The sequence below is a fragment of the Mustela erminea genome, chromosome 1 (genome assembly GCF_009829155.1).
Source record: "Mustela erminea isolate mMusErm1 chromosome 1, mMusErm1.Pri, whole genome shotgun sequence".
Classification (NCBI taxonomy): Eukaryota; Metazoa; Chordata; class Mammalia; order Carnivora; family Mustelidae; genus Mustela; species Mustela erminea.
In genome coordinates, this window is record NC_045614.1 from 38,971,525 (window position 1) to 38,986,301 (window position 14,777).

At 42.5% G+C, this 14,777-nt stretch overlaps 1 protein-coding gene across 7 annotated transcripts in view; it reads right to left on the reverse strand.

Moving 5' to 3' along the window:
• Window positions 1–14,777, reverse strand: part of FOXP1 (forkhead box P1) — a 579,941-nt gene that overhangs the window by 372,627 nt on the left and 192,537 nt on the right. For all 7 annotated transcript variants that reach the window (XM_032359520.1, XM_032359607.1, XM_032359621.1 and 4 more), the window contains one exon: window positions 733–828. The gene's annotated coding sequence lies outside the window, so the exon portion shown is untranslated. The remainder of the gene's footprint in view (window positions 1–732; window positions 829–14,777) is intronic.

Here is a 14,777-nt window from a genome sequence, read left to right on the forward strand (position 1 = left end):
AATATGATTAAAAGGGTGAAGAAGGCAGACTCCACGAGGCGAACCAGAATGAGTGTAGAGAGCCATCTATTACATTTGTAAGGAGTTTCGAAATTTTCAAAGTGCTTTCGTATACATTATATCCTGTTTCATCCTTAAAACTACACCCTGCGTGGTAGTCAGGGCAGGGATTTTTTTTTTTTTTTTTAATGCTCGTTTCTTCTTGATAAATGGTTTGCTCGAGATCAGAGAGACTGCTACCCAGTGAGATACCTTCTTTATCCTCTTTACCCTCTTTGATGCTTAGCTTAAGGGTCAGCCAACTATGGCCTCCAGGCCAAATATGGCCCACTGACTGTTTTTTGTAGTTTCATTGGACCAGTCACACCCATTTGTTTACATATTGTCGCTGGCTGATTTTGTGCTACATCAGCAGAGTTGACCACAAAGTCGCACCCGCAACTCTACGGCCCAGGAACCTGACAATACGTACCATCTGGCTGTTTCAAAGACAAAATAATCTAATGCAGACCCTGCGTTAGATCATGATCTCAGCTATAGATCCTATTCTTGAAAGCCATGAAGCTAGTGTAGAGGACGATACACCTGTTCCCGCTGGCTTTGGAAGTCCTGCTCGGTAATGAGGCATTCCACTACCTTCTGAGGAATTACTAAATAGGCTGCGGGGTCACCTGCAAAGGTGGGTCGCGGTTTTCAAGTGGGACATAGTACTCCTGTTTGTTTGCCACTTACCCTGAACTTTTATCGTGTCTCACAGCCATAAAAAGCCTGGGGGTCACTGGTTGGAGGCACGCATGATGCCACAGGACTGCAACACACGGAGGGACACTGAAAGCACAGAGAAGAGAAGAGGTTAATGGGAGAGGCCGATGGCGACGCTTCAGAAGCAAGGCATTCACAGGAGTCCCGGGTCTTCCTTGTGGACCCATGACTTTGACATTCAACGTGCCATCACATAGCCAAGCATCTCTTTTGCCTCTTCCCTCATAGAGTCAGCATTTCATTAGTTCACACCCTGCGTTAGACAACACTGTATGAAAAGGAAGGGCAAGATGATTCCTGAGTCCCAGCAAGGATTTCGCTTTGGGTTGTATTCTTTTAGTCTCTCCCAGTACATCCAGTAGAAATGACAAGAGGGAACACATGTATGTGCACACACATGCACATGTGTACACGTGCACCTGCATATAAGCACCCTTTCTTAAAAAAAAAAAAAAAGAAGAAGAAGAAGAAGAAAGGACAAGTGATCTCTCCTGCTAGCCAAACCCCAGAATCTCCCTTGCCACAGTCCCAAGCTCTCTTTCCAGATGCATTTCAAATACGGGAGGAGGCTGGGTTGCAGCCATCTTACGGAAGCAGGCAGCCCGCAGATGGGCACACGGGTGCGGGCTGCGAGCTTTCGCAGCGCGGTTGGGTTCTTAGTAGAATACCAACCAAGTCCAATTCCACGTAAGATGAAATTGCTGACAGGTAAGTCAACTCCTCCTCGAGCAGTTTCAGAAAGATTTTGTGACCAGCAGTCAGTAGCGAGGTTTTGCAGGCCAGGCCTTTTCTGCCTAGATCCTGGGGGTGATAAGGTCACCCATGAACGTCCGCCGAGGACAGGAGGGACTCTGTGACACGGGGAAACGGAACTCCAGAATGAGTAGCAAGCCTGAGCCCTCCGGGGCGCACGTGTGCTGGTCTCCCTCAACAGTGAACTAGGGCAAAAATCCACGAACGACGCGTCTTCTGAATCTAATCAGAGAAGTTGAAACTGAAAAGAAGATGTATGAAGTTTTTATGATTTGAATAGTCACGTCGTATCTCCGGAAACTATGTGGGTTGTCTGTCTCCCAGAGCTCAGAAGAGAGTTCAGGGGTGGCGCTCCCAGGGAGTGCCTCTTCTTGATAAGAGAGGAACTCAGGCCAGATTGGTCCACATTATGTTTTCTAGGTATGAGTCGTCTGCGCAGAGTATAAAGCGTTTGCCAAATATACTAAGGCTCGAGAACCTTCCTTCTTCTACAAGTTGAACACGCTGCGCTAGCATCATCCCTCCGCAACAAGGCAGCTTATGAGGAGGCTAAGAATGAATCAAAAATATTTTTAAAGATAATTTCAGTTGGCAAAGGCTGTAATCGTTCAAACTTAATTGGTGAACTCATTAATGGGCAACTGCCACCACAAGAAAGAGGGCCATTGTCACCGACTTATCAGAGCAATGAGATAACGAAGTTAATTATATTGTTTTCAGTGGGTTTACACTTGCTTCCTTTGAAAGTCTACATTTTCCAAACATTTGTTCTGACACTCCATGTGTTTGCTCCTCTTAAAAAAAAAAAAATCAGCCGTGGGCTCCTCAAGGAAAAGTCGGCAGATCACAGCCCTAACATCAGGGCAGAGCAATTGGAAAACTTTTCTCCCCTTTATTATCTACTTGTAAAATGTTATAAGCCTGTAAACTAGTTAATTTATGAGCCGTGTTAATAATTTGCTCACACTTGATCGCAGGTTTCGCAAACACCGGTTCCAGGGATGCGGGAGGGTAATTTGTAGGTCCGGTTTCTCTCCTAAGGGGACACTAACTAATTTGACACAGGAACATGACATTGATGGTGGGGCACACTAATGACCATACTCCAAGACGTGGCTGTCAGCCTGTCGTTCCAGTGAGAAGCAGCTTGCTTTCGCTGCTGCTCAGTGCACGACGCTCGACTAATTATTCAGACAGCGACATTAATGAGAACCCGCGTGTTTATTTTCAACACACTAACCAGCGCTTAGCTTCCATTTGTCTGATATGGTCACCGATAAAGTGTGTCTCATGAATAGTAAATTTGAACTCTAATAAAACAAAGGAGCGCTGGGGAAAAAATAAGGAACAGCTGATTAGAAAACTAGCCGTGTCTACTCAACTTGCTTTCTGCCTCAAATACCGTCAAGGACAAAGTGACAGGTAACGGGAAATGCCAGAAGTAGCAAGAAAACTAAAAGAAATATTTTTAATCATATATGTCCATGTACAATCTTGATTTGTGACCCAAGGCCACTGGATCACAGTATGGATGAGAGAAACTACTATCTCAAAGAAATTTCACTAAGTTTAGAATACTGGACAGATTTTTTTTTAAGTTATTTCTCCATGGAATGGCCAAAACGTTCCTTTGCTTTAATGTGCTTTATTCAACATAAGAAAAGTTAGATCCTTGTGAAACTACCTCAAATATGATCTTCACAAACATCACTAAATGTAACCTACGTTTTTTCTTTCCTAAATCTATTGTAAAACCCTACTACTGAGGGTTTTTTCCAAAAGTGTTCTTCAATATCCTCTTATACATCATATTTCTAGTCTACTAAACCTTGCAATCAAGTTCTTTCTACTTTAAATTAAATTTCTATTTTGGTATGATAAATTCTGTCCTTCATTTTATGGTGATTATAATCCTAAAATATTCATATAATCATAATTTAAAATGAGTAACTTTAAAAAAAGGTACGCTTACATCTACCAGAGGTACTGAAAAATTGAAAACACTCCTGATATGGTTCATTGTAAAATGTACACTTTGAATTAAGTAACAGTGGTAGTATTTCAACAAAAGTTCTCTCCGGCATCATAAGCAATTCAACTCAATACTGAGTATGACTTCTGATTTTACAGAATAGCAAAGGAAGTAGGAGTCCACTGTAGATCACTTTGGGAATGAAAAAGTCATCACAAGTAACATTTCTTAAGTATGCCTTTCTAAACTTAGAATAAATTTGCAATTTTAGAATGCCAAAATTACATAAATGGCATGTAACATGTAGGAAGTAGATCAGATCCCAGGCTAATTTTTTAAAGTACTTTTCACAAGTTTACAGATTAATTCTCTCAAATGAGCATGACTCTTTCCAAATGATGCTCTTTCCATGGGCACCCGTTACAGGTTCTCGGATTATTGGTATTTGTACAGTTTATTTACAGTAAGCATTCATCCTCCATAATAAGCTAAAAAGATAGGGTCGGTGTGTGGCAGAGACCATCCAGATGCCCATCAAATTACTTTCTCCTTTCTAGATGCAGAGATGGGATATAGTACTTCCCAGCTCCCCTCACCATTAGGCAGGGCCTTGTGCCTGAGTTCTGGTGAAATAGAACAAAAGTGGGAATGATCTTTTCATTCTGACCCTGAAGCTTCCTGAACACCACGAATGTCCTCTCTCTTCCCTTGACGTCCAGTGGAGAGCTCCCTGCTCCTGCGGATGGTGGACTCAGGGAATCTGGAATATGCCAAGGTCCGTGAAACACAGTGAGTGTGAGAGCCACCAGCCCTGGTCCTCAACAAGGTTGAGCTTCCTAAGAAATAAAACTGTACCTGGTTAAAGCTCTGACATTCAGGTCTGTTTGCTGTAACCTCCAATATCTCTTAATCGAATAAAGAGATCTTTCTAATTTCTCCCTAATTAGATCTTTCTAAATTCTCCCAAAGTTATCCTTGAATCTCCAGGCCACCAGACCTAAACAGAAGCACTGTAAATTTGGGGAAATCCTACCTGTGATTATATGCTCCTCTAATTAAGCTAGGGATAGAAAATGCATCAGGTGTAGCTTTCGTTACTTAAGATCTTTACAGCCCTGAGGGGAGGTCTGACTCCCATTTGATGGATGAAAACACTAAGCCTGCAAGAAATGCAGTATAAGCAAGTAGTGCAAATGTATACTCAGCTGACATTTCCCTAATTGAATGCCTCTTACCTTTTAATATCTAAATCTTACAGAAAATTCTTATTTCTAAAGCAAACATTTGCGGCTCTAGCTTATAAAAGAAAAAATTCTATGACACTCTCCAAAATTAAATAGAACACTTTTAATAAAATATATGAGGGGAAAGTGTCAAGTTACAATACAATTGGCAAAATGTCAGAAACTTCTGTAGAGGTTTTGAAAAGCAAGCAACAAAGGGGATTTGTCTCAGATATTCCTGGTGATTAAAAAAAAAAATACACACTGCTATGCTGAGATCATATTAATTGTTTAGTAATCAACATTTTACGTATTTTTACATTCTTACTGTGATAGTAGTTAACTATACCTGTAAGGCACTTTGCTATACTTTAGTCATACTTTAGAATAAGGATAGACCAACTTTTTCGTAAATGGCCAGACAATGAATATTTTAAACCGTGTTGCTGTAAGTTGTCTATTACAACTAGTCAACCATGCCCTTGTAGGAAGAAAGTAACCACGGGCAATAAGTAAACTAATGGGTATCTTGTCCAGATAAAACTTTATTTACAAAAGCAGGTAGGGGGCCAGAGGACCACATCTTGTCAACTTCCGTTCTAGAAAGCTGACTGGGTTGCAGGGTTGCATGTTGACACATAACATTATTATTTCTCTTATGTAAAATAACGGGGAAAAAATGAGAAAGTTAGCACTTTCACCCAGGATATCTAATGGCCACCCAGGATTACTGATGTTCAGGAGAGAGAAAACATCCTCTTCTTTGCCCAAGGTTCAAGAGATAAATAGATAGATGGCAGCACTCAGTTTCCATGAGTTCTAACCCCACTGTCCCATTCTTTCCCTAAGTCATGTATTGCCTGACTCATGGGCTCATTGCCCATACAAAGCACTTATAGGCATCCCATGCCGTCTTAACAGAATGCAAGCACTTTTGTAACAAGAAGAGAAAGCTGATGGTTTTGTTCAGCTAGCACTGTCCAGTCTCTGCATTAAGCTAATGTGGGCAAGTTACTTTAAAGGGACCTTCTATTAAGGACTTCCAAAAAGAAAGCAAAATAAATAATATGGAGGCTCTAAATGTTGCTAGGAGAATGAGTGCTAGAAGCAAAAAATGACAACCTCTAAAAGTTTCCAAATTAGGCATGAAGACTCCCCAAATTAGAATCAAAAAGGTTTCCTGGTTTTGGAGGATGTGCTTTTGTTAACCAATTTCAGGGAGCTATGTGTCCAATAATAGAAAATGCCAGAGATAATGTGTCAAATGCATTCCCTTATTATTCTTAAGAATGTAAAGTTGTAACAAGGTTTTAGTTCACCCTTTTTTTTTTTGCATGACACAATTCAGAGACACACACTGAGATGCTTTTTTAAAAAATCTCAGTTCCCCATTAATGTTATTTCAACAGTTAAGTATATAAAATGGTTTCAGATGTAAAATGGATAAATTTTATGACTCTGTTTTACCTCAATGTCAATCACTACAGAACAAGAGCAGGTAAATGATAGTCCAGTCTGACAAAGGAATATTTCAGAGTCATTAAAAACGATACTGGGAACAGGAAAATAGGTGCACATGCTTGTTAGAATGTTACATGAAATAAGCAAGACAGAAAAATTATATCTACACTAGACTCTCAACTGCATGAAAATGCGTGTCAATAATGAACAGGAAAAAATAGTAAAATTAGCAGTTTTGCCCTGGAGGAAATGGGACTAGGTGATATTTTCCTTCAGAATCTTTGTACATTCAATATTCTAAAACAAGTAATATCTAAAATATCGGTTACACAATCTAAGAGTTATCTGAACTTCAAAAAGAAAAAGAAATTTGTTGTACATTTATAGTCATTTATCAATGGCTTCTGACTGCCTTGTTTTTAGACCAGAAACATCTTGAGAGGAGACATCTGTGCTACCTCTCACGTCCCAACCATGGTGTTTACAGGATCTTACACAATCAATTAACATTCTTTGAGCCAAGTGAATAGACCACCTTACTTTTATTTTACAAGTCTTTCCAATGGGATTCCATAAATAAATTCAATTTTTATACTTCAAGCCTTTAAAAAATATAAATTATTTTGTTTAAAGAGGTTGAGTGCTTCTGGATTATAGCTGTCAGTAAATTGCTTGCTACAAAATTATACTTTCTCCCCTCTCCTTTTTCCATGATGGCACACAATAATTTGTCTTTTAATAACTTAAAATAATTCTGAGTCATTTGCTCATTAAAAACAAAATACATCTTGATCACAAAGCTTGGCATTTCATAAATATTTACCCCCAAAGCCCTGCCTGCTTTGAAGCTGGGATGTAAGCTCCTGATTGACAAGTAACTTCTGTGCACAAAGAGGAGGAGACCTCTCTCTCATGTCAGCTGGGAGAAGGGCGCCATGCTGTCTTCACACTCACTCTCCTGTGGAGGCTCTTTCCCAACAGCCAAAAAACACATGGCAAATGGGATCATCATTCACTGTTTTCCTTCTCTCCATCCATCTCTCTCTCAGAGAGAAAGACACACACACACACACACACACACACACACACACAAAATATGTGCATGCCTATCTACCCAGCACATACTCCCTGCGGGGACACTTTCAATGGCTCCCCTGTACTCTAAGGGTAAAAATGAAAAACCTTCCCTTGGCCCTTACAAGCCCTCAAAATCCAGCTGTGGCAGATCTCTCTGCTGGTCCAACCAAGCTTCTCACTAAGCTGGAAGCATGGCAGGAGGGGAGACTGAGGACAGGAAAGATTTCAGCTCCTTTTCGGAGAACCACCATGGTCGGCAAGACAATGGGAGAAGAAACATATCTTTTAAAAAAAAAAAAAAGCATCATAAAGTAAACACTTCATTATCTTTTTCCTTCACTTACTGTATCACTCCCCTATCATCCTCTGGACAAAACTGAGATTAGTACACACACACACACACACACACACACACACACACAAACTTAAGTCATAAAAAGCAACTTTAGTTTTCTTGTTAACACCTAACACTTTTCCCGTGGGTCCTCTGCAAGCGCTTTAAAATGGTGAGTAGGAAGGAAGGGTTTAGTTAGTCCTTACCATAGGTGAACTCTTCTCTCCAAACCTATTACCTCCAGGGGTAGAAGAGAAAACTAGGGTCAATCACAGGTCACGGACAGGCTCTGCCATACAAAAGCCAACTGTGTGTCATCAGACTACTTTGCCACTTGCGGTAGAAGATTTCACCTGATGGTGGAGGGAACGCATGCTACAGTGCAGCTCTTCAAAAAATTGCCCTGCCCAACCCCAAAGGAAGATGGGCTCTTAGCTGAGACTTCAATGAAAGACATTGGGGCACCTGGGTGGCTCAGTGGGTTAAGCCTCTTCCTTCGGCTCAGGGTCCTGGGATCGAGTCCTACATCGGGCTCTCTGCTCAGCAGGGAGTCAGCTTCCTCCTCTCTCTCTGCCTGCCTCTCTGCCTACTTGTGATCTCTGTCTGTCAAAAATAAATAAACTCTTTTAAAAAATCAAATCAAATCAAACAAATGAGAAATATTCTCCTCATGACATACAAAAATGAAGGGCCTCTGAGGGCTATCGCACTTCTCAGCGTCTGGGAGAAGAAGGATATTTATCAATGAGCAGGTTACAAGAACAGAAGGTGCTATGCTTCCTTTTGATCGAACCCCAGAGGCTAAAACCAAAGTAAGCTGTTGTCGGGGACAACTACACGATAACTAATTCCATTTCATTTTCTTCTTCCTGGGAACACGGACAGATCCCACTGTCCAATTTCCCTGGCCCAGACTGATTTCTGGTCAAAGGGATGTGACCAGAAGCAAGGCGTTACCCACGTACATGCATTCAAATCATCACTGGCGCTCCCTGTTCCTCTGCCTCCAAGACTGTGAGGCCCTTCCTTGGTCCCTGTAGCAGGCACAAGATGGCGGAGGCAGAGACCAGGCACAGACAGGAAAGGAGTACAAGGCACACCTTCATGATGTTAAGCCACCAAAATCTGTGTGTTGTTAGACATGGAAGCCAGAGTCACACATCCTGACTGGGACAGTTCACACTTTGTTGCAGCCCTCCTTAGAGCTGACTGTAAATACATACTTAGTGTTGGCTTTGTCTCCACATCTCCCACCTTGATCCCATCCGACCATGCCTTATATGGATGACCTTCTCTTAGAAAAGACCCACCACATTGCCTCCCAAAAATCTGTTGTTAATAAACAGTCACAGGTAATTATCAGTGAAGAGGGAAAGCGTTCACTTGACAGTTACTTTTTCAGGACTTTCTATGGGCCAAACGCTGTGCTTGAGGCTGTAACATAGTCTGCAATGGAGATCGGGAAGGTCTCCATTTCCAAGAGGCCCACAGTCGGCTAGGAAGCCAATGTAAGTGCGTGGGAATAACTTACCATACAAATCAGACCTAAGCACAGAAGGTCAGGAAAGCCTTCAGGGCAAAAATGACCTATAAGCTGAAGACACTAAAGGCAAGCAGGCCTTAGCCAGGCAGACAGGACTACATGGAGAATGAGAAGATTCCCCAAAGGAAGATTCTCCAAAGGCACTCTTGGTCAACATACACATGAGCAAGCACAAACACCGGGCCCCGAAACAATCTTGTTTCTCCAATGACTTTAAAAACATAACCTGGGCGTAACAGGGCTTCCAGACCAAAAACAAGGCCAAATATATTGAGTAATTCAGAAATAAAAGAATATTATTATCCTCTGCTAGGTGTCTCAATGGTGTAACTTAATACAAAACACTTGTTTTTCTACCACTGACAGGGAGGAAGGAGAAGGGTTATTCACCCTGAAATGGCTTTTCTAACTGGTCTGAGAAAATAGGAACAAGAGAAACGAGGCAGCCTCTGTTCAGAGACCACAGCACTACTCCTTCTTAAAAATCAAACCACCTCCTCCATTAGAAATACCCCCCCAGAAAACCAAAGTGGGTTTTGTTTATTCTTTAGCTCCATAAACCCATGAGGAAAGAGTGCTAGAATAGGGTCAAAGGACCCAAGTTCTTGTTACCCTGGATGACCACTTAGCTGCACGCCTTTCCTGGGTTCTGTCTTCTGTAGAATGCCAACAGTGAGTCTGGAGAACCGGAAAGTCCTTTGCCGCACCAATATCCAGACTCGAGTCTTCATCAGAATCCCCCGGAAGGCTCGTTCTAATAGGACTGCTAGGCCCTCATCAAGAGTTCCTGAGTCACTGAGGCCAGGACCAGCTGAGTCTGTCTCCGGTGTGGTCTCTACCAAGGGGACCAGGGCTTTACCCTCTCTCCCAAGGAAGTCTACTCTCCAAGAAATACTTGGAGCTTTGCAATCTGGTCTCCAGCAGCTGCCCTGCCTCAGAAGTGACTCTCCTCCAGGGCTCTGCCATCAGTCTGAGAATAGGACTCAGCCCTCTGCACTCTCCTCGGCTTATACCTCCAGCCTCTCCCATGCCCTCCCCTCCCATCCAGCTCCATCCCTCCGGCCCCAGCCAGCCACGCTGCTCTTCCCCTCCCATACCAGGCTCTATATTCCCAGCTCTGGGGCTTGGTCCTCAGTACTGCTTCTATGTGGACAGTTCTCCCCGCAAGCCCTTTGTATGTGATCATTCTCAACTCCTAGATCCTATGTCTGATGCCTTTCCTGATCCGATTAAGTGGCCTCCCCCCCACCTCACTCCCGCCCCCAAGGCCTGAGCGGTGTAAGATTTCCCTAACCCATGCTGCTCATCATAGGGACAAGTACTGCTCCCTCTACTTGAAGGGAAACTCCATGAAAGCAGGAATCTGTTCTGCGTCCTTCCTCAAGACGCACCCAGCCCCCTCGCCAAAGAATGTTGCACAGCAGGGGCTCCAGGAGATTTGTTGGATGTGACAAGGACTAAATCAAATTATCCTTCGCTTAGGAAAGAAAGGGAAAAAAATTAAGGAGAAAGTAAAACCAGAGTAACTCTGAGCAGCTACACAATGAGCTGCAGAGCCCAGACTAAGCTGAAATGCACAAGACAAACTGAAGTTGCAGGAATAAGGCATCTGTGCCAGCACTGCAGGCATCAGGAGGTGCGGTGGATAGAGGTGTAGGAGATGCTCGAGCAGCTCAAATCACCCCTAGGGACGCCCACCCGGTCTCCACCAAGCCACGCCGCGTCATTTCTGCAAGTTGTATCCATAACCCTCGACGTTTTGAACTTCTTTTTAATGTCACCCCCCCCTCCTGCGGCCAGGTGCAAGGGGAGCGTAGGTACTGAAGTTTTGTGTTTTTTTTTTGTTTTTTTTTTTTTTGCAAGCTGAGCTCCCCTACCCTGGATGACTCCGAAAAACCACTTGTAAGTAGTGTATGTTAACCACAGTTCGTCATTTTGTCACAGGTGTTTGACTAAAAAGAGGACAAAGCCTTTTAAGAGAGTCCGCCTCTATTATGTCATTGTGTACATTTTGCACCACACCTAAAAGCTCACAAAATCCTTTCCTTCTACACCATGGCAACCAGAAGAGGTAACGCTGCATAATTTTGCTAGGGGCATCCTATATGCTCCAGAATGTTCGCGCCTTTACAGAAAAAAACATGTTAAAGTCAAATTTTAACACAACTTGTCATAAAAGCCGACACTAGTACACTCGAGAGGAAATCAAATGACAGGAGTTGTACCTGGCAGTTCAACAGAATACAGGATAAATACTCTTCCGAGCGCAGCCAAAGCCCTGGTTAAAAGTTCAAACAAGGGAGATGCGGCGAATGAATATTCAAAGTACACCATCCCAAACGACTTTTCCATAATTATTTTTAAAAATTCATTAAAATGCACTAAACTTCGTAGCAGCCTGGTGGGGTGAAATCCGTGCCAATGCTAGTTCCGACACTAATTTACTGATGGTGTGGTCTTGGAAAAGTCACTCCCCCTCTCCGAAACCCACAAGGAGATGTCTGATGCATTCGATTATTTCAAAAGGTCCTTCCAGTCCACGTACTCTCAGAGTCTGTGAAGGTTTCTGGGCTTGCATCTGGGTTGGGACAGACACAAAGAAAAGGGGACGCTTACCTCTACCCGGCTCATAAGAAAACAAACACGAGGGAACTGCCATCCTTTATGGAAAGCTAAGGCGGAGGGTGGCTCCCCTCTGGCTTATTGTATCTGTTCAAATAAAGTTATGTTTCCATGTACTGCAGGAGGGTGAGTTGATGTAGTAATTACCTGTTACTCTTGACAAGTAAGGTAATTAATGTAGCAAAATACCACTGCAATGTGTGTAAATTTAGACCACCATAATTAAAGCACCCGTCTGTTCAACAAACTGTTCAATTAAGAAAAAATATTGATGGTGTACATTTTTTGAAATTAGAAAACGTATGGAATGAATGAATCTCCCTTGGTTGACATCCATTTCTAGACTGCTTTCTCAGCAGGGAGCATCCTTAAAGGGTTCTAATGGAGTAACTTCCACTAAAACACAGAAGTATTTCTGTACATACACGATTAAGACAAGACTCTCTCCTGTAAGTATTTATTTAGGATTCTTGTGCTATAAAAACTGTTGGAAAACAAGCTCAAGGAGTCCCTGAACCCTAAAGCCACAGCAAGTAGCCAAAACAGCTGTAAAAATCACGATTGTTCAACTATCCAAGGAACCAGGCTGTTCTTGAGTATCACCATTTGAAAGTAGCATCATCCACTTGCCAATTTTAAAGAGCTGGAAGCACCGAACATGCCAAGGGCAAATAAAATCACTGCAAAGCCCTTGGTGCTCCCTGAACAGAGAGACCAGGGCATTGAAGTTGGCTTTGTTGTGCTGTTCTCTGGTTCCTGCCCGTGCCTACCAGTCATCATTAGACACAAAGGTTAACACGTGGAACCAAGGCTACTTGGTCCTTCACTTGAAGCATAATTTATCTCCTTCCTAATCTGCTTTTGGAAAAACTCGAGCCACGACGAGTGAAACGCACCCCCTCCCCCCCAAAATAAAACCAGACCCGCCGTAAGACTGAGAGAAAAAGAATCCAACGGTGACCAGATCAGGGGAAAGCAGTTACCTCTAAATGTGCTCACAGTGAGGAGGAAAAAAAGGAAAAGCTCCCTGTTATCTACGCAGGGTAGCAGAAGCAGGAAATGGAGGGCCAGGGATGGGGGTGGGGTGGGGTGGGGGCCTCCCAGCTCACTCCAAGGAGGGTATCCCAAGGGTTTTTTCTCTTAATTCTTCTACGGAGATATACTTGGAGGAAGACACAACAAGGTGGCCTGAGTAGAGAAACAGCTGGAACTCAGGCAGACTAAACAGTGTGATACAGGGAAGAAATGGTATATGATTTCGGTGTCATTTAATGATGTATACACTGGTTCGGGGATTTGCTTTCACATTTTTGTAAATCTTATCTTACCTTGGGAGACTTAAACATCTAGAGAGAAGTAACTCAAAGGCATCTTCGAGGGAATTCTCAGCTTATCATAGCAAATTTAAGCCCTAATATCCGAGAACTTGGATGTATCCCCAAGTAAAGAATAAAAAGTACGAGGAGACATTCTAGACAGCAACATGGTGAGGAAATTAAACCATTTCTCCAACTAAAATACTCTGATTTCACACTTGGAAATAATATTGTCATTACAAGGACCAGGATGAAGAAATCATTTGCACTGGCTATTGATAAAAACAAGGCTAGAAGGTCCTTACAGGGAAGAGGAGTCTGTAAAAGCAGACTTAGACATAGTGGTACTAAAGCATTAACTTTTAAAAACGAGCATTTTGGGCACCTGGGTGGCTCAGTTGGTGAAGCGTCTGCCCCAGGTCATGATCCTGGGGTCCTGGGATCGAGTCCCATGGAGCCCCACGTCCATCCGGGTCCCTGCTCAGCAGGGAGTCTGCTTCACCCTCTCCCTCTGCCCCTTTCCCTATCCCCCATTCATGCTCTCTCTCTCTCTCTCCCTCAGTCAAACAAATACAGTTATTTCTTTTAAAATGAGCATTTTTCCTTCTTTTTTCACTCTCCTAGGTTGACAGGATGGTGAATCTGATTCTGGTAGGGACAGGGGAAAAAGAGGGGGAGGGGACATGAATTGGAGATCTGATGCTGGATTCACAGACTGCAAACTAAAATTTCCTATTCTCAAATGCTGTGTGAACCATCCAAAGAACAAAAGAAAGCCCAGTGTCCTGGCTCACTGGGTGAAATTTATGAAAGGTGAAATCTCCAGAGGCACTTATTTCAAAGATTACATCAGGTGACATCCGATGGGCCATGTACTATTACAAAACATTACAAAACTATTTCATATTGATTCTGTTACGGCATCCTTACATACATGAAGTCCATTGTATAGACAAGTAAACTAAGGCCAGGAGCAGCTAACTGGTATGGCAGAGATCCCAAAGCTACTGTACTAAACAACGGGTTCTCCCTTGAATGGGATAAATATGGCTCTTGGTCCCACTACATCAGGTTCTGAAGAATATTTTAATATTTTCACTTTAATTCTTATAGTTGTGACTCGTGTCTTAAAATGTGTGCCTTAGTATTACCAGGCATACTGGTTAAATGTTCCAAAGCAATAGTAGTTTACGTTAAGTAATCACCCAAGTAGGGGAAAGACAAACCTGGTTCCAAATACTGGTTTAGCCATTTCGTAAAAATATCAACCAAAAATCTGTGGGCCCAACCAAACTTAAATAGTCAATTATGCTTAGAAATTGTGCTCCCCCAAAAGAAGGGCCAAGAAAAACACCATCACCACCTTCAACTTCCAACTTCATATAAATTAGTTCTTGGTTTAACTTTCTTTTAACCTTTCCCTCTTGCGCCTTTGATGGCCTTACATTGTGGCCCTCTCTCAACTCATAGACCAAGTTTAAGAACCATGTGTCTGGAGGATGACTTCTACAGGTCACAGACATTATCCAGATGTAGAAGCTGATGTAAGAATTAGAGAAAAAAAAAAGTGACTGGGACAGAGAGCAGGAAGGACAACGATAACTACCATATTTATTCATCTTTGACCAAAAGAAACTTAAAAGTAAGTGAAATGCAGAAGAGATTCTTCTTCCTTTTTTCATTCTTGAAATTAGTAAAAACTGCAGAAAAAAAC